General features: G+C 39.0%; 1 protein-coding gene and 1 pseudogene across 1 annotated transcript in view; both read right to left on the bottom strand.

Annotated features, from left to right (window-relative positions):
* The window catches only part of C22H1orf185 (chromosome 22 C1orf185 homolog), a 114,326-nt gene that overhangs the window by 39,817 nt on the left and 54,079 nt on the right, over positions 1–20,430 (bottom strand). The gene's annotated exons all lie outside the window — the stretch shown is intronic.
* LOC128575448 (U6 snRNA-associated Sm-like protein LSm3) lies at positions 10,248–10,546 on the bottom strand (annotated as a pseudogene).

Here is a 20,430-nt window from a genome sequence, read left to right as displayed (position 1 = left end):
GCCAATTCATTTTTGACAAAGGCACTGAAAACATACATTGGGGAAGGACAATCTCTTCAATAAAGGCTGCTAGGAAAACTGGATATCAATATGCAGAGAAATAAAATTAGACCCCCATCACCACATAGAAAAGTCAACTGACAAATGATTAAAGACTTAAATGTAAGACCCTAAACTATGAAACTACGAGAAGAAAAAACATAAAGGAAGGGCCTCAGTACATTGGTCTGGGCCCAGATTTCATAGGTAAGACCTCAAAATCACAGGCAACAAAACCAAAAATAGATAAATGGGATTGTATCAAACTAAAAGTTCTGTACAGCACGGTCAACAAAGTGAGATGACAACCTGTACAATGGCAGAAAATATTTGTAAGCTATTCATCTGGTAAGGGATTAGTATCCAGAATAACACAAGGAACTGAAACAACTCTACAGCAACAAAAAAAAATCAGATTAAAAATGGAAAAATGATTTAAATAGACATTTCTCAAAAGATATACAAATAGCCAATACGTATATGAAAAATACTCAGCATCATTAATCATCAGGGAAATGCAAATCAAAACCATAATGAGATAGCATCTCACAATGATATCTCACCCATTAGAATGATTATTATTAAAAAGATAAAAAAATAACAAATGTTGGCAAGGATGCAGAGAAAAGAGCACTCTCCTATGCTGATAGTTGGAATTTAGACTTGAACAATCATTATGAAAAATAGTATGGAAGTTCCTCAAAAAACTACAAATAGAACTACCAAATGATCCAGCAAACCCACTCCTGGACATTTATCCAGGAAAGGAAAGAAGTATATCAAAGAGACGTCTTTGTTTATTGCAGCACTATTCATAGTGCTAAGACATAGAATCAACTAAGTGTCCATCAACAGATTAATGAATAAAGAAAATGTGGTATGTGCACAATGGAATACTATTCAGTCATAAAAAAGAAAATAATCCTGTCATTGTGCCAACATGGATAAGCCTGGAAGATATTATGTTTAGTGAAATAAGGCAGGTGCAAAAAGACAAATATTGCATGTAACCACTCACCATGTGGAAACTAAAAAATTGGGTCTCATGGGAGTAGAGAGTAGAATAGTGGTTACTAGAGGCTGGGAAGGGTTTAATGGATACAAAATCAGGGCTAGATAGGAGGAATTAGTCTAGTGCTTTATAGCTTTGTAGTGTTAACGATTTATAGTTAATAGTTTATTGTATGTTTTCAAATAGCTTGAAGAAAGCAATTTGAATGTTCCCAACACAAATAAAATGATAAATATTTCAGGCAATAGATATGCTATTACCCTGATTTGATCATTACCCAGTATATATCCGTATTAAAATGTCAAACTGTACCCCATAAATATGCTCAATTATTGTGTCAATTAAAAAAATAATAAAACAGGCTTGGCGCCCATAGCACAGTGGTTACGGCACCCAGCCACATACACCAAGTGTTGTGGTGGACACCTGTAGTCCCAGCTACTACAGGGACTACTGGAAGGCTGAGGTAAAAGAGTTGCTTGAGCCCAAGAGTTTGAGGTTTGAGGTGCTGTGAGCTGTGATGCCATGGCATTCTACTAAGGGCCACATAATGAGACTCTGTCTCAATAATAAAAATAATAATAATCCATGTGACAAAGTAACTGAAAATGTTAAGAATATCATCATGAAAGAAAATATCTAAATGGCCAATAAATGTAAAAAGTTTATTAATCAGTAAGGAAATTCAAGTCAAACTATAAGGAAATACTCTGACCATTATATGTAATGACTAATGTGAAAAAGAGAAAGGAGTTTGAAAGGAGGGAGAGCAGCCTGACCTCCCATTCACTGCTGGTAGGAATGTAATTTGGTGTAATACTTTGAAAAACTGTTTGACACTATTTTTTTTTTTTTTTTTTTTGAGGCAGAGTCTCACTATGTTGCCCTTGGTAGAGTGCCGTGGTGTCATACACAACAACCTCGAACTCCTGGGTTTAGTACACTATTACAGTCTCTAGTTTAAATAGATCATTTACATCTCAGGGGAATTTCAATGAGCTACAAGGAACACAAAAGTTCCAAAACACTTTACCAATTTACAAATTACATATTTGCTAATACCTTCAACAAATCATGCTCTCTCTCTAAACCAATTTGTAAAATGGTAAGCCTTGACTCTGAGATCACTAAGTTCTGCTCCCACAGTTTAAATGGATCATTTACATCTCAGGGGAATTTCAATGAGCTACAAGGAACACAAAAGTTTCCAAAACACTTTACCAATTTACAAATTACATATTTGCTAATACCTTCAACAAATCATGCTTTCTCTCTAAACCAATTTGTAAAATGGTAAGCCTTGACTCTGAGATCACTAAGTTCTGCTCCCACTCTGAAGGTTTAGTTAATAAATATTACAAAGCTGGTGTCACCTGTAGCTCAGTGGGTAGGCAGGTTTGAACACGGCCTGGGCCAGCTAAACAACAATGACAACTGCAACAAAAAATCAGTCGGGCATTGTGGCGGGCGCCAGTAGTCCCAGCTACTTGGGAGGCTGAGGCAAGAAAATAGCTTAAGGGTGGCGCCTGTGGCTCAGTCGGTAAGGCGCCGGCCCCATATACTGAGGGTGGTGGGTTCAAACCCGGCCCCAGCCAAACTGCAACCAAAAAAATAGCCGGGCGTTGTAGCGGGCTCCTGTAGTCCCAGCTACTTGGGAGGCTGAGGCAAGAGAATTGCCTAAGCCCAGGAGTTGGAGGTTGCTGTGAGCTGTGTGAGGCCATGGCACTCTACCGAGGGCCATAAAGTGAGACTCTGTCTCTACAAAAAAAAAAGAAAATAGCTTAAGCCCAAGAATTTGAGGATGCTGTGAGCTGTGATGTCACAGCACTCTACCAAGGGTGACATAGTGAGACTCTGTCTAAAAAAAAAAAAGTGTATATATATACATATATAAAATAAAGCAATATTATACACAAGGTAGTATTTTTACTTCTCTGACTTTGCCCTTAAGTATACTATCTAAAATAATGATTCCTCACTTGCAATAGACTATCCTATCACCCTATTTCTTTGTCTTTAATAAATATCATTAATAATTTTTCTTACTTTTTGGTTTATTGTCTATTATCTTTTTTTCTCCACCAGAACATAAGTCTTTTCCACTATAGCATTCTCAGAGTTAAGAGCAATGATTGCTTTACTCAAGAAATGATTGAATACTCAATGAATGACTCATGGAACCTGTGCTAGGGATGCAAGTATTACGGGCATGAATAATGAATAATACGGGCAGCGCCTGTGGCTCAAAGGAGTAGGGCGCCGGCACCCTATACCAGAGGTGGTGGGTTCAAACCCAGCCCCTGCCAAAAACTGCAAAAATAAATAAATAAATAATGAACACAAAGTTCTTCCCCTCAAGAAGTATGTTGCTCTGTAGGAAGGACATGCATACCAAAAACAAAGTGCAATCACAAAGTATTATGGATGTTACAATGGATGAAATAAGTAGAAAATGAAGACACAGGAAGATCTGTGGAAACACAGGGAAAGAAAAAAAAAGGAAAGGCTTCACAGCTAAACATTTCCTGAGAACTTTCTATTGCCAAATCCTTGGCAAGAATTGGTGATTCAAAGACAAGTAACATGTACAATCTAGAAGAGGACATGGAAACAGATACATTCCTTAAAAGATTCTAAGTTCTGTAATAATAACAACTTGTTGACAGTGCTGTAACAACAGAGGCAATTTGACCCAGTGCAAGAGCAGTTTTCTAGGAATGACACCTGAACTGAATCCTACAGAATGTAAGAAATAGGTAGCCAAAGGGATTGGGTCTTAAATCTGGCTATGATTCATCCATGAAAATAAATAAAACTCTCTCTGCCCACAGCACCCTCCAGGTTATAATTGACCCTCGTTTTACAATTTACAGCCAAACTTTTTTAAAATAAAAAAATTCCCACTTCCTTACAACTTCTATTTCCAAGGTCATTACTAACTTCCTCAACACCAAATCCATAGGTCACTATTGACTTTTTTCCCTCTCATGCCTTGGTGTCTGCAACCTAAATTCTCTTGGTTTTCTTCCTATTTCTCTGTCCATACTGTCATTCCTTTGTAGATCCTTCCTCCTTAGCACATCTATATGCATTTCTATATTTATATGTTATATATGTATACATATTAAATAAGAATTACTAGGTAATTGTGCCAGGAGTATTTGTACCAGGAGTATTTAAATTTTTTTTTCAATGTTTCTGGAACTGTAAGTCCTGCTTTATTTCTGGAGTATTTATAAACTACTTGTTTATTGTGCTCTTTTGGAGTTTTGCCAGATTTTAGTGTTAGGTTTATGCTACTTATAAGTGGATCACTCCAATTCAACAAGTATCCTTTGGACACCAGATACGTGTGAAAGACTGGGTGGGTCACCAAGGGAGTGGATAAAAAACTATTTGAAATAGGAATGAATCATCCTTACTCTGAGGTTTAAAAATCTATAATGAAATATAATCAGGGCTGAGATGCAACCAGTATACAGGGTGTCCATAAAGTTCATGTACAATTTACTATGTGAAACTATTTTAAATTGCACACAAACTATATGGACACTCTGTATAACATTGACTAAACTGTATAATTGGTATCTGCTTTGATTTGATATAAATCTAACTGATCTGTGAACTTTGAAAAGTTATTTATTATATTGGTGGGATTTTAATGTTCTCACTTGAAAAATGGAAATCATACAGAATTGCAGTAAGGTAGAAATAAGATAATACTGTAAGAAGTTAATAACATAATAAATGGAAAGACATATCAATTAAACATGCATATACCAGGCCACACTATACTTGATCTTAGCTAAAAGGTCGAGAAGTGATGTATACCCAGCCATAAAGCAAGACTCAACAAGTCTTATAAAATAACACCCTAAAAAAATCTTACATGCTTAGGGAAATTTAAAATCACATTGTAAATAACTCATTCATTAAAGAAAAAGCCAATGGAAATTAGAAAATTTATAAAACTAAACAATAATAAGAGCACCATGTGTAAATACTTGCAGCAACACAACTGGAGGGAATTAAGGGAAATATATAGCCCTAAATACATTATATTAGAAAACAGTCTTGGAAAATAAGGAGCTTAGCATTCAAATTAAAAGTTGAAAAAGACCAGCAAAATAAACCCAAAGAAAGTAGAGAAAGGAAGCAATAAAGAAGAGAAATTAATGAAATGAAAATTAAGATTCTTGGTAAAGAGTAATAAAACTGGCAAATCTCTAATAAGACTAACCAAATAAAAAAAAGAAGGCATAAGTAAACAATATTAAAAATGAAGACAGAACATAATTACAAATAAAACAAAGGGAAAAATACTTGCAATGTATTTATGCTAATGTATTTTAAAACTTAGATAAAATGATATATACCTAAAAAGTGACTTACAAAAAGTGACTCAAGAAGTAATAGAAAACATAAATGAACACGTATCCATTAATTGAATCAGCAGTTACAAAATTTCCCCCAAAGAAAACAGCAGGCCCCAATAACTTTACAATTTCTACTGTATACCCATGATTCAAGTATTTCTTATCTTATGCAAGCTCTTCCAGAGAATAGAAAGAGATTGCTGCGTGGCTGTCCAAATACATTTTCCTCTTCTTCCCAGGCAAAAAGCTAGACTACATGTCCTAGCTTCCCATACCATTAGGTGAAGCCATGCGACTGAGTTCTAACCAATGGAATTTGAGTGGAAGTGATGTCATAAAAACCTCCCAAGCACTTTTCTCCATGCTGTTCCTCCCTTTAGACTCACTGGAATGGAGATGTTCCCCCAGGGAAACCTAGGAAGCCATGTGTTGATATCACCACCTTCAATCAATTCATCTAATCGATATTTACAGAACATTCAGTCCAACAAGAGCAAAACATATATTCTTTTCAAGTGTACATGGTACCTTCCCTAATATAAAGAAATTTGAAAATTATTATAACTTCTAAATAATACATTTACTTCTAAGTATATCTGTAGGCAAAAAGAGAGAGTCTTAAGGGAAAATAGAAAATATTTTCAACAAATATGATGAAAACACATTATCTCAGGATTTGTGTAATGCCACTAAAACAATACTTAAGGAATATAATGTACCATTTTTTTCAAAAGAAGGTAAACCTATCTTTTAACCCTTTTACTTTAGATAAGTCCCACTGAATCTGTGAAAGTTATTTATTAGGTTGGTTGAATTTTAATGTTCTCATTTGAAAAATGGGAAACATACTATTTATCTTATAGAATTGCAGTAAACAATAAATAATGCTGGGTGGCACCTGAGGCTCAGTGGGTAGGGTGCTGGCCCCATATACCAAGGGTGGTGGGTTCGAACCTGTCCCTGGCCAAACTGCAACAAAAAGTAGCTGGGCGTTGTGGCAGGCATCTGTAGTCCCAGGTACTCGGGAGGCTGAAGCAAGAGAATTGCCTAAGCCCAGGAGTTAGAGGTTGCTGTGAGCTGTGATGCCACAACACTCTACCAAGGGTGATAAAGTGAGACTCTGACTCTAAAAAAAAAAAAAAAAAGAGTAAATAATGCTGTAAGAAAGTAATAACATAATAGACATATCAACTGGACATGCATATACCAGGCCACAAAGAAGATTCAAGAAGTTTAATCCTCACTGGCATTTGTTACTTATAGGTCCATTACTATATTCTATATTTCATTAAAATGTTGTTTCATTTTTTTTATTCCCAGTGAACTGTAGATCTAAAATATGTAATCAAATAGCTTACATGGGTAGTCAGGGAGGCTTTAGAAACAATGTTTCTTTGACGACTTCTCCTTTGCTTATTTTTAAAATAATTCACATCTAATGAATTATGCAGCTCTTCAGTCTTCTCTTTCTTCTATTCTTTATTGTGGGTGTTCTAAACTTTCACTTTTTTTTTTATACAGAGTCTCACTATGTCACCCTTGGTAGAGTGCTGTGGCATCACAGCTCACAGCAACCTCAAACTCCTTGCCTCAGCTTCTTAGTAGCTGGGACTACAGGCACCCACCACAATGCCTGGCTATTTTTTGGTTGTATTTGTCATTGTTGTTTGGCAGGCCCAGGCTGGGTTCAAATCTGCCAGCCCTGGTGTATGTGGCTGGCATCCTAACCACTGAGCTACAGGCGCCAAGCCCAATTCTTTTAATTTTGTTGAGGTTTTATTTGTGTTCTAGGATATGGTCTAGTTTGGAGTATGATCCATGGGCTGACAAGAAGAATGTATATTCCTAATCTTTGGGATGGTGTGTTCTGCATATGTTTATTAAGCCCATTTGTTCTAGGATCACATTAAGTTCCTTGTATCTTTATTTCGTTTCTGTTTAGAGGATCTGTCCAGTTCTGGCAGAGGAGTGTTAAAGTCCCCAGCTATTATGGTGTTATAAGAGATCATATTGCTTAGACCAATCAAGGTCTGTTTCATAAATCTGGGACCATTTAAGTTGGGTGCATAAATATTTAGAATTGAAATTTCCTCTTGTATTGTTCTTTTGACCAATGTGAAGTGACCATCTTGGCATTTCTTAACATTAGTTGCTTTAAATCCATTTATATCTGAAAATAAGATGGCAAACCCTCCTATCTTCTGATTTCCATTTGCCTGAAATATTGTTTTCCAACTCTTTACCCTGAGTCTTGTTTTGTCTTTCAAGGTTAGGTGTGTTTCCTAGAGACAGCATGTAGATAGGTTATGCTTTTTTATCCAATTGACCAGCCTGTGCCTCTTTAGTGGGGAATTCAAGCCATTAACATTTATTGAGAGAAGTGATAAGTGTGGTGGAGTTCTATTCATCTTATTTTGTGAAAGCCTATTGCTTAGTTTTATACTTTGCACCATTATGGAAGCTGGGTTTTATTCTTTAGTTTGCTGGTGTTTACTTTGCTGGTGGTCCATTGTGATGTGTGCCAAATAGGTTTAAGTATTTTCTGTAGAGCTGGTCTCGTGGCAAATTTCCTTAATGTTTGCATGTCAGTAAAAGATTTGATTTCACCATCAATTTTCTTAGTTTAGTAGGGTACAGAATTCTAGGCTGAAAATTGTTTTGTTTAAGGTTAAAGGTAGCTGACCATTCTCTTCTGGCTTGTAAAGTTTCCACTGAGTAGCCTGCTATTACCCTCTGCCCCATAGGTCAATTGGTACTGATTTCCTGGCTATTTACAGAATTTTCTCTTTTGTCTTGATTTTGGACAGGTTCATTATAATGTGTCTTGAAGATGTTTTATTTATGTTGTTCACTTCCTTCCCCTACTTTTTCCTTCTCACTACCTCTTTCAGTTTAAATTACTTTGTCTCAGAGCTTAGGTATTGAAGTGGCCTTTTGGTATAAGGCCAAAAGGAAGATAAGGGTAAAGAGCAAGAAAGGAGAAAGAAAAGAAAAGGTAAAGAGGGGGGAGTGTAAGGAAAGAATTGAATAAAAGGAGATAAAGGATAGTAAGAGAAAGAGAATGACAGGAGAAATGATGGTGTTTAGCAGGGCTCTTTAATCACACCACAGCTCTAGGACTTTGGGGAGCCAGGCTGAGCGAGTCCCTCAAAGTCAGGAGTTCAAGGCCTGGACAAAAGCAAGACCCCACCTATACAAAATATAGAAAGAAATCAGCAGTATGTCACAGTGGGGACTTACCAATACCTTCTTTCAGAGGCAAAAGCTTCAAGGACACCCTAGACTATGAGCTTGAGCCTGTGGCCTCCTTGAGCCAGACCAATGCTGTGACCTCCCTGAGCCTTCAGAGAAGAGAAAAAAGGAAGAAAAAAATAATAAAGATAGATAAAGAAAATTAAGAATACATTTATATAAGATAAGAAAGGGGAAAAAGATATTTTAGCTGTTGTATGAAAAATTTATGTGGGAAATATGAGAAAAGTAGAAAAATCTCTACCAAAAGAGTGAAAAAGGAGATAAACGAAAAAGAAAGAAAGAATAAAAGGGACTGAAAAATCATAACAAAAATGGAAGATCCCTTGTTATTGAGAAAAGTAAAAATGAAAAAATTAAAATATAAACAAAGAAACAAAGAAACTAAACAAGAAATAACTACAACAACAACAGAAGAGAAAAAAGAAGAGAAAGAAAAACTGAGGAAAAAATTTTAAAAAGAAGAAAAAATGTAAAACACTATGTATGTGTGTGTGTGAATTGCCATATATTGCCTGGACACTAAGAGGTGCTCTGGTGTTAGATGAGAACACAGGCTGAATTTATTGTATATATTGGGGGTCAGAAGTTAGTCTCTAGTTGCAAAGGAGATTGAGTCTTGTCTTCCTGACTCCTTTGCCCTCAATCTGGACCTGTTTGCTTTGTCAGCATTCAGTCCCCACAGGACTGGTGTCCCAAAGCTCTTGCCAGACTTCCAGGAGTCCCATTAAACAATGTCCCCTGACAAAAAGCAGTCCACCCCAAGGGTTGTGGGGGACCACTCAGCTCACCCCTAAAATGGTTGCTTGAGCTTAGCAGGTGCATCAGGGCTAGCCATGCACTAGAACCCTGCAGACTGTTCCTCCTACATGAATGGCCTTCCCACGATGGCAGTACCCCACCAGCAACCAAGCCAATGGGAGAACCATACCACCCGGTTCAACTTTAGCCACCAGATGCTGTTTGAGTTTACTACTGCTCCAGTGAGGAGCCCAGTACAAATTTAAAAAACTGCAGGACAGCCCTTTCCTATCCACAGTCCTCTGCAGGCGAGCCAGCTGACAGACTGTCCTCTACCTGTACCAAGCACCTGCCTTCTGTGTCAGTTTTCCTCAGCTCCAGACCTCCTTGTTGACTCTTGAGGTCTCCCACTGCTTCACCGTGCCCTGGAGTTATGTTTCTGGGTGCTCCAGCCAGAGGCGGCTGAAGTCCACTTTCCCGTCTCACTGCAAGTATTTGGTAAGGAGATGTCTCTAGTCTGCCATCTTGCTTCACCCTGCTGTTTTTACTTTAGATACCAGTCTCCTTTGTAAGACATTCCTTTAACTTACCAATTTAAACATTTGATAGACAAGTTCTTTTTTCTTCTTTTGCGTCTTGGTAATCACATTTATTGGAAGTGCTGGAGAAAAATAAAAATAGCATTCTGCAAATTTCAGGAGTAGAAGAATCCTTGGGTCATTTCTTAATATCAAAATGTATGTAGTTTTCTCTTCTGAATGTCTTGCACATCTTGCACATTTAAAGAGGCAGTTGTACCACGTCTCCTTCAGGATAAATTCTTTGTTTCAGCTAACTCTCAATGGAGGGACGATCAGGATAACACCAACTCTCTGGACAAACGACGCTGGAATATTCTGTTTCATTGATTTACATATCTCTTTATTTGTTTCCTCATCAATTTCTATAGTCATCGCAGTTGCTTCCATATCTCCCATTATCATATTTAAATGTTGATCACAAACGTGTAATCTGCCTCAAAGCTCTGGGTCTGGTTATTTTCACATAAATTCGCTCATCCAGGCTGAGACTGATAAGATCCAGGGGCTCTTTGGGTAGTTTGTTACTGGTGCACATTGTCTGTCATGTTTCAAACTTCATAGACAACTTCTGGTGGTTTTGTGTCACCTTCCATGTGGCTTTAGCAATGTATTATTTTGGAGGTGTGGGTGAAATTCTTTCAAAATGTATTGAAGTTTCCATCATGTGACCATATTTAAATCTCACTTCCTTTGCCACTTGGGAGTGCTAATTTAAATGAACATAGGACTTCTAGCTTTTTATTAATAAATTCTGAAACTGCTGCTTTACTTTTGCTTTTTATAATAAATTGAATAACTGTTCCAATCTCTGTTATTTATTTTATTCCAAAAATTTCTTGAGTTACCTTAAATATTCTCATTTTATTACAATCAAATCTACATTTTCTGTAACTTGACTCTTTTGAACTTTGAACTTTCATTGATTTTTGTTCAACAGAGGTTAGGAAGAGTGAAGGACTTTTACTTTCCTTTTTTTGACAAACTTTGGTACATTATTTTCTTGAGAATATTTGCCAAGTATTTCAACCTTTTATTAAACTATTTAAAGATCATAATCTTCCCTGTCATGCTTTAAATAAAATACCATGGTTTTTTTTTTTTTTTTTTGAGACAGAGTCTCACTATGTCCCCCTCAGTAGAGTGCTGTGGCGTCACAGCTCACAGCAATCTCAAACTCTTGGGCTTAAGTGATTCTCTTGCCTCAGCCTCCCAAGTAGCTGGGACTACAGGCACCCGCCACAACGCCCAGCTATTATTTATTTATTTTTTTTGGAATTGTTGTTTGGCAGGCCCAGGTTGGGTTTGGACCCGCCAGCTCTGGTGTATGGGTGTATATGGCTGGCACCCTAGATACTGCAGCTACAGGCATTGAGCCAATACCATGGGATTTTTGTCCCTTTATTTTCCTGAACACGTAAAACAGTTTTGAATACAGTGAGGTGGGCTGGAGGTTATGGAGAGTAGGGGGAGAAAGATTACAGCTAACATTTATTGATTTTTTGGAGTACAGGGCACTGTGTGGAGGAGAACTTTATATATACTTTTTATTGGCCCTGAGTTCTTAACTATGCTTCCCAAATAAAGTTCTTTGTACTCCAATCTTGGTCTTAGGGTCTTAGTTGTGAGGAACCCAATTTAAAATAAATTGCTGCTGGGTAAGGTGGCTCCTGCCTGTAATCTTAGCACTCTGGGAGGCTGAGGCCGGTGGATTGCCTGAGCTCATGAGTTCTAGACCAGCCTGAGCCAGAGCCAGACCCTGTCTCTAAAAATAGCCGGGAGTTGTGGTGGGCTCCTGTACTCCCAGCTACTTGGGAGGCTGAAGCAAGAGAATTGCTTGAGCCCAAGAGTTTGAGGTTGCTGTGAGCTGTGATGTCACAGCATGACAAAGTGAAACTCTGTCTCAAAAATAAATAAATACGAAATTCCTTAAAGTAATATCCAACTAACAGTGAGTTTTGGTTTATATGACTCTACACAGCCCATATTCTATTTATTATTAACATACAGTATTACCGCCTAGCTTATTTTGAACTTTCTTCAAATTATTAGGCATATAACATGGACTCATAAATAAATTTATAAGGGGCATGAATTTAGGGAAGGGTGAGGATACAGAAATTCAAAAGTACAATAAACTAATTTTGAGTACATATTTTGGACAGTGACCAAAATGAATAACATTTTGAAAAACATTTGATAGATTATACTAATGGGAAATATATGCAAGTAGCATTGGTAGCTTTTAAATTGTTCCATGGCTTATTGTTTTGTTAAGGTTTAGCACGTCTTCATTTTGGAATAAGCCACAGATATTACTCTGTGCTCCATTACAGACTCTGCAAAAGGTCACACATAAAGCAGAGGCACCTGCCCTTTTCTTTAATTAGCACGTGGTGGAAATTTGTTTCTGTCCGGAAAGTGTACAGATGTAAGGAAGAGGGAAAAGATTATCTCATTGTAGTACAAAGACCAGAATGGGGCAATTTCTTTAGTTTTATAGTTAGCACTTTCTTCTTTCTTGTAAGAAGATTCAAGCCCTTCCTTCCCTTACAATCAAGGCAGGGAGCCTTTCATCGCGAGCCATAAGCGTCAAGTGCAGCACAGGCTGTTAGAGGAAGTCCTGATTAGAGAGGGAAGCCGTTGACTCCAAAGCCCAGTAAGGAAAACCAGAGCGTCCACCTCATTCGAAGTTTTCTGTGCGAAGGGCAGCCAGGCCCACCGGGGAGCCTGGAGGTGAGGAGCCGGCCGAGAGCTTCCCAGACAGGCTGTGCCTCGGCGACCGGTGGAAGGGAGCCCGAGCCCAGCGCCGGAGCCCAGGGCCTCGGGGCCTGCAAGCTGCAGTGTCCAGGCGGGAAGCCCGGCCCAGCAGGCGGCTCGCAGCCGGGCTCTGAGGGCGGGAAACAGCCAGCACTCTTTCGGAATGATTGGCTCAAGTTGGCGTGAGCCCCTGATTTGATGTAACCTGATGGAAGGGGACCCAGCCTCCTGCTACACTCCCAGCAGGCTCCTTTGAGTCGAGTTTTACAGTCCTGGTTCCTGGCTCAGGTTCTTTGGAGGGAACCTGGGTCTGCAGCTCGCCAAGCCTGGTGGGGTGCCAAGTCCTTCTGAGTCCCTATCCCGGGAAACTTGGCCTTTGCCACTCCTTCCAGCCTGTGCTAGAGTGAAGACCCTTGGCTGGATCTCACTAAAGCACACAGTGCATTTTAGACTCTTAGTTTTAGAGTTTAATTCAGCAGCATGTAGTAACTTTGTAGGTGCATCCAAATCCTGAAGGAAATTAAGGGTCAACTGGTTTGTCTTTGGTTTTATCAACTTTGGCATGTTAATTTCAGTAAAATTTTCAACCAGCACACCCCATTGAGCATCTTTGTCTCAAATCCTAAGAACTGAAACATAGTTCCTGCTCTCACAGAGCACCCAATTTAGGTGGAAATACTCAGTTCAAGCATACCCATACTTCTTCATAGGTGTATATATTAAATTCAGGGAACATTTATTAAACACCTATTATGCAGTAAGCTCTGTGCTAAGTATTGGGCATAGAAAATGTTGAATCATTTTTCATCTAAGCTCACAATCTTGGTGAAGGTAGAACAGAAAAGAATTATCTATAAAGATACACGGCAGAGACTATGAAGTGCTACTACCCAAATTCAGATCAAGTGGGAGTACAGGAGACAGCTGACTTACATGTTCAGAGAAAATTGGCAAAGCTTTGTGGCGCAGGTAACATGTGAGGTATCCCTGGAAGGTGAGGTTACGTGAAGAAGTGAAGTTGTGGTTGAAGTGTTGCACTGTCTAACAGATCTCACTTGAGGAGTTTGCTCCATTTTTATCTTTTAATTTCTCTTGCTGTCCACCCTACTTTGCTACTCTCCCAGCCCTTGGTCTATTTTCTTGGAATTAGCCTAGGCCAAGGTATCTATCTCACTTACAAATGATAATTACCTTTTATTTAAAAACTTATTTCTGCAGGAACAGTACTTGTGAAGAAAGAATTTTCTTTCTTTTTTTTGAGACAGAGCCGCAAGCTGTCCCCCTGGGTAGAGCGCTGTGGCATCACAGCTCACAGCAACCTCCAACTCCTGGGCTCAAGCGATTCTCCTGCCTCCACCTCCCAAGTAGCTGGGACTACAGGCGCCCACCACAACGCCCAGCTATTTTTTGGTTGCAGCCGTCATTGTTTGGCAGGCCTGGGCTGGATTCGAACCCACCAGCTCAGGTGTATGTGGCTGGCACCTTAGCTGCTTGAGCCACAGGCGCCGAGCCAAGAAAGAATTTTCAGTTTTGTAGAATTTGTTTTAGCAAAGTCAACAAAACACAGTTCCTGTGGCTCATCTGTTAGAACACGAAAATAGCCTCACTGCGGAGAAACAGATGTTTAAAATGGTATTCATTAAAATGGATTCCACCTGTAATAGAAAACAGACAGTGGCTGCAAAAGGAATGTTGTGAGTTGGCAGTCATTGCTATCACCTTCCATTCCCTTAGAATGTACATTTGTGGGTAAAATCTGGCTAATAGGAACATGCTTCTGCTTTCACTGGCCGGTGATACAGGTTATTAGTACATAGTAATATTGAAACACAATTACCCTGGCCTCTTTATGATTTTTTTTTTTTTTTTGGTTGCAGTTTTTGGCCTGGGCCAAGTTTGAACTGGCCACCTCTGGTATATGGGGTTGGCGCCCTACTCCTTGAGCCACAGGTGCCGCACTTACCCTCTTTAGAAGAATAGCAGTCATGAGGAGAAAATAATTATATAGTACTATTATAGAGTACTATTTTTCACCAACAAGCAAAGTTATCTGGGGTAGAAATTCATGACTATCCAGTACTACAAATTAACATTTACTGACTACCTCTCCTGCCTCAGCCTCCCAAGTAGCTGGGACTACAAGTGCCCGCCACAACGCCTGGCTATTTTTTGGTTGTAGTTGTCATTGTTGCTTGGCAGGCCCAGGCTGGATTCGAACCCGCCAACTCTGGTGTATGTGGCTGGTGCCCTAGCCACTCAGCTTTAGGCAACGAGCCTTTTTTTTTTTTTTAAGTTTACTTTTTATTTAGAGACAGAGTCTCACTATGTCACCCTTAGTAGAGTGCTGTGGTGTCACACCTCACAGCAAGCTCAATTCTTTGGCTTAAGCGATTCTTTTGCCTAAGGCTCCCAAGTAGCTGCAACTACAGGCGCCTGGCAAAACACCTGGCTATTTTTGGAGTTTGCAGTTGTTATTGTTGTTTAGCTGGCCCAGGCTGGGTTCAAACCCGCGACCCTCAGTGTGTGAAGCTGGTGCCCTAACCACTGGGATCTGGGCGCTGAGCTTAGGTGAAGAATTTGAAACAGAGAGATGCTCATATTAAACAACTTGTCCCAAATCACAGCTAGATTGTAATCTAAGACTCAGGTCCCTAAGCTCTTCCAACTATTTCACACTGTCTTTACAACAATAGAGACCCAAAGAGGTCTAGTAACCTACACTGTCAAGGGGAGTATCTGAGATGTAAATCCAGCTCTGTCTGATTCCATAGTCCATGCCCAGCTCCTCTTCTGTACATTCGGGCCTTTGCCTTCAAGTTCATTTAGCCCCATTTACAGGGTGGAGGAAAAGCAGGCAACATTCTAGTGGAATAGATAGGTTCTAAATTATGATTATCAAGCAAAGGGTGGCATTAATAACTGTAAACAGTTCAGGAAAACACTATGCAAACTCATGAAAATATATAAGCCATTTTTGAGTGGATATAAAATTACTTCTTTTTGTTTTTTTCTGAGACAGAGTCTCACTTTGTCCCCTTGGTAGAGTGCTGTGGTGTCATAGCTCATAGCAACCTCAAACTCTTGGGCTCAAACCATCCTCATGCCTCAGCCTCCTAAGTAGCTGGAACTACAGGCGCCTACCACAGTACCTGGCTATTTTTTTTTAGAGATGGGTTCTAACTTTTTCTCAGGCTGGTTTTGAACTCCTGAGCTCAAGCAATCCACCTGCCTTGGCCTCCCAGAGTACTAGGATTACAGGCATGAGCCACCACACCCAGCCTAGATTATTACTTCTTAAATCATATCCTTCCATTCATTAATCCAACAAATGTTTGTTGATTACTTACTTTGTGTGAGTCATAGGATAAATCAGACAAAAGTTCCCATCTTCATAGAGTTTACCTTCTGGTTGGTAAATATAAATCAGTAAAATATGTTGTACATTAATTAATAAGTTGAATAGGAAATTAAAGTAGGGGATGGGGATAGTGGTGGGAACTGTTGCAATTTTTGGTAGGATGGTCAGGCAGGATCATATTTGAAGGAGGTTGGGGAAAGAGGCAATCATATTTGTGGGAAATTCATTCCAACAAATGGAATATCAAGTGCAGAGGCCTTGAAGCCAGTGTGGCAGGAACAGAATATAGGAAGTGAACATAGAATGTTAAGATAAGCGATAATAAGAGGGGGTCAGGTCATAAAGGGTCTTGTGAGTCATATTTAGGACTTTGTTTCTCTACTTGAGAGGGAAACCGTTGAAGGATATTGAACTGATGAGTAACATGATCTGCTTTGTACAGGGTGGCCATAAAGTTCGTGTGCAATTGATTTTAACAGAATCACTTTGGCCTCTGTATTGGGAATACAGCAGTGGAAAAAAACATGGACACAGTCAGGAGGGTACCAGAATAAGGACTCCAGTGAAAGATCCCCACAGGAGATTAGAGGGCTAGTAAGACATAGGTATTTATTTTCCTGGTTTCTTCCTGCAAGGTTACCTGGCCGTGTCTCTTGACTAAAGGCCATTATGCCTCTAAAGATAGCTAATTCTACACAATTCTTTCCCTTCAAATTATGGTAAACTCTCTTCTCTGTCTCTTTGGGTATAGGGGTGGTGATGATTTGGGTACTACTGGTATTAAGCTCAGGGTTACTTAACTATCCCTAGTGATTGTCCTATACCTGCACCTTATAACTATCCCTTCATAAATAAGGGAGTTATACTTTTTTTTTTTTTTTTGAGACTGTTGCCCAGGCTAGAGTAACACGGCATCAGTCTCACTCACAGCAACCTCAGATTCCTGAGTTGAAGCAATCCTCCTGTTTAAGCTGAGTGTAGTGGCTGCCACAATGCCCAGCTAATTTTTCTCTTTTTTAGGAGAGATGAGTGTTGACCTTTGCACAGGCTGATCTTGAACTCCTGAGCTCAAGAGATCCACCTGCCTTGGCCTTCCAGAGTACTAAGATTACAGGTATGAGCCATCATGCCTGGCCTGAATTATACTTTTTCAAACATGCCATACGTTTTCTAATTGACACATGAATTCTTCAGTTTGAGATGCAATGTTTTAAGTATTCCCACTAAACAAAACTTGATTATGTTCAAATATTCTATACATGATCTTAGTCAAAAGACTGAGAAGCAATGTTGCTCAAACATTCTATATTACTGCATTTTACAATCTGTATAATCTATCAATTACTGATATATTACAATCTCCAATAATTACTATCATCACCTGTATCTTTAAGAACCCAGAGTCTTAATAGGAGAAGAGGAAATAAAGAATAATACAGAAGATAGAAGGGGTCATAAAAACTCTATAGCACCAAATTTGAATGGAACTATTAGTTTGAACTTAGGAGATATTATTTATATGTGTATATGTGCATTCATGGGTATGTATCTTAGCTCTGTCCAATAAAGACTAGAAAATGACCAACCTAGTGATAATAAGCAACCCCACATGTCGTCTTAAATTAATATTTGCCACTCAAAGAAACCGAGGCTTCTTAGAAAGATGGTTCATTTCAAGAAATGTGCAAGATGAGACTGGAACATCTTGTAATGCTAGTTAACAAGGTAATCAAATAATAGATGAAGAGAAGCATCATTTTATTGAAGTGTTTCAACTAATAAAAAAATTAGAATTATCGGCTCGGTGCCTGTGGCTCAAGCAGCTAAGGCGCCAGCCACATACACCTGAGCTGGCGGCCGCCAAACAACAGTGACGGCTGCAACCAAAAAATAGCCAGGCATATGGCGGGGGCCTGTAGTCCCAGCTACTTGGGAGGCGGAGGCAGGAGAATTGCTTGGGCCCAGGAGTTGGAGGTTGCTCTGAGCTGTGATGCCATGGTACTGTACCCAAGTCGACAGCTTGAGGCTCTGTCTCAAAAAAAACAATTAGAATTATCATACCACTATTTTGGAAGTCCCAGTGAATTAATGGTTATTAGTGTTCAACAGCAATAATCATGATGAATTCTTAATGGAAGACCACAGCACTATCTATGGTTTTGTCAAAGTGAGTGACTCTGGGTCTGTTTATGCCTCTGAATCTGGCTGCCAACTTGCAGGAAATAGGACAGAGAAACACAAAAAATTGTATGTTCTTCTGACATGGTTTTAAGGGAGGTCACTTTTAAATAATTCATTAAATTATGCATTAATGTGGTATTTTTATCTGTTTTATAATAGTAAAAACAGTAAATGAAGTCTCCTACTATGCTTGATAGATTACCTGTTTTTCTTTCCATTTTTGTCATATAAACACAGATTATCTTAGAACAACACAGAGGTTGGGGCATTGACCCCTGCACAGTTGAAAATCCCCAAAGAACTTTTGGCTTCCTCCAAATTAACTACTAATAGCCTACTATTAATTGCAAACCCTACCAATAATATATTATTATTACTATTTTGTATGTTGTATGTATTATATACTATACTTGTACAATAAAGTAATATAGAGAAAAAGAAAATATTAACAAAATAATAAGGAAGATAAAAGATATTTACTCTTCTTTGAATGTAAGTGGATCATCATGAAGGTCTTCATCCTCTTTGTCTTTACACTGAGGCTAAAAAGGAGGAGGATTGGGAGGGTTTGGTCTTGTTGTCCCCTGAGTGGCAACAGTGGAAGTAAGTCTGTGTATAAGGGGAGCTGCACAATTTAAAACCATTTTGTTCAAAGGCCAACTGTGCACGTGTATATTTGGGTCATTATGAAACTTTGAGATACACAAGAATCAAGAAATGTAAAATATATGCAGACAGAAATAAATAAAGCCCTCCCAGCAGTACCAATAAGCAGAGCAAGTTGAAACTTACATGGGTGAATCAGAAAGGATGCTGTTGTCTATGTTTCTTGGAAGTGAAATAATAGACCGTAACACAGTCTGTCTCAAAACTTTTGTAATGATCTATGTATACCATGACAGCTCTGATGGCCGTTCCAGAAAAAGAGTTCCAAAATTGCTTCGAAGGGTGGACTAGGTGCATAGCTTTCCAAGTGGAGTACCTTGAAGGTGACCATAGTGATATTCACTAACGAGGTTATGTAGCACTTTTTCTAGGATAAGTCCACAAACATAATTGTCCAACTTTGTGTGTGTTTACATATATACATGAGGTCTGAGAGTATCTTGAAACTAGCAAGAGGGAAGCAGTTCATAATGTATAAGGCATTTGTTATTGTTGTTGTTGTTGAGACATGGTCTCACTCTGTTGCCCCAGACTAGAGTTCCATAGTATCAACCTAGTTCACAGCAACCTCAAAGTCCTGGGTTTAAGTGATCCTCCTGCAGGAGCCTGCTATAATGCCTAGATAATTTTTCTATTTTTAGTAGACATGGGGTCTCACTCTTGCTCAGGCTGGTCTCAAACTCCTGAGCTCCTTCTTGGCCTCCCAGAAGGCTAAGATTATAGCTGTGAGCCAAGACCTCTGGCCAATGAGGTATACTTGATAAGCTTAATGGCCAATTTCTCTCCAGTACCTTTGTAAATATAAACTATTATTATGAATACATACTGTCAGATTAAATTCAGCTTCTTATAAAAGGAATTATACCTCATGACAAAGTGAAATTTACACCAGGAATACAAGTACAACATATACTATAAGATACCATTTTAAAAGAACAATAAAAACCACAGAGTCATTTCATAGATACATTAAAAAAAGCACTGAGCCTATGGCTCAGTCGGTAAGGCGCCGGCCCCATATACCGAGGGTGGCGGGTTCAAACCCGGCCCCGGCCAAACTGCAACCAAAAAATAGCCAGGCGTTGTGGTGGGCACCTTGTAGTCCCAGCTACTTGGGAGGCTGAGGCAAGAGAATCACTTAAGCCCAGGAGTTGGAGGTTGCTGTGAGCTGTGTGAGGCCACGGCACTCTACCCAGGGCCAGAGTCTTTTGTAGAGACTCTGTCTCTACAAAAAAAAAAGCACTTAGCAAAATTCAACACCCTTTCATGATTAAGAAGAAAGACAACACTCAATAAACCAGGAATAGAAGAGCACTCCCTCAAACTGGACATCTATGACAAAACACTATTAACATTATATTTTATGACAAAAGATATGAAATTTTGTCTGTAAGATCAGGAATAACACAAAGGTATTTACTCTTGCCATTTCTAGTGTGTCCTAGAGGCTGGAGGCCCACCAGTCAG

Source organism: Nycticebus coucang, chromosome 22, assembly GCF_027406575.1.
Source record: "Nycticebus coucang isolate mNycCou1 chromosome 22, mNycCou1.pri, whole genome shotgun sequence".
Taxonomy (NCBI): domain Eukaryota; kingdom Metazoa; phylum Chordata; class Mammalia; order Primates; family Lorisidae; genus Nycticebus; species Nycticebus coucang.
Note: the sequence above shows the minus strand (reverse complement) of the source record. Positions and strands in the feature narration are given on the sequence as shown.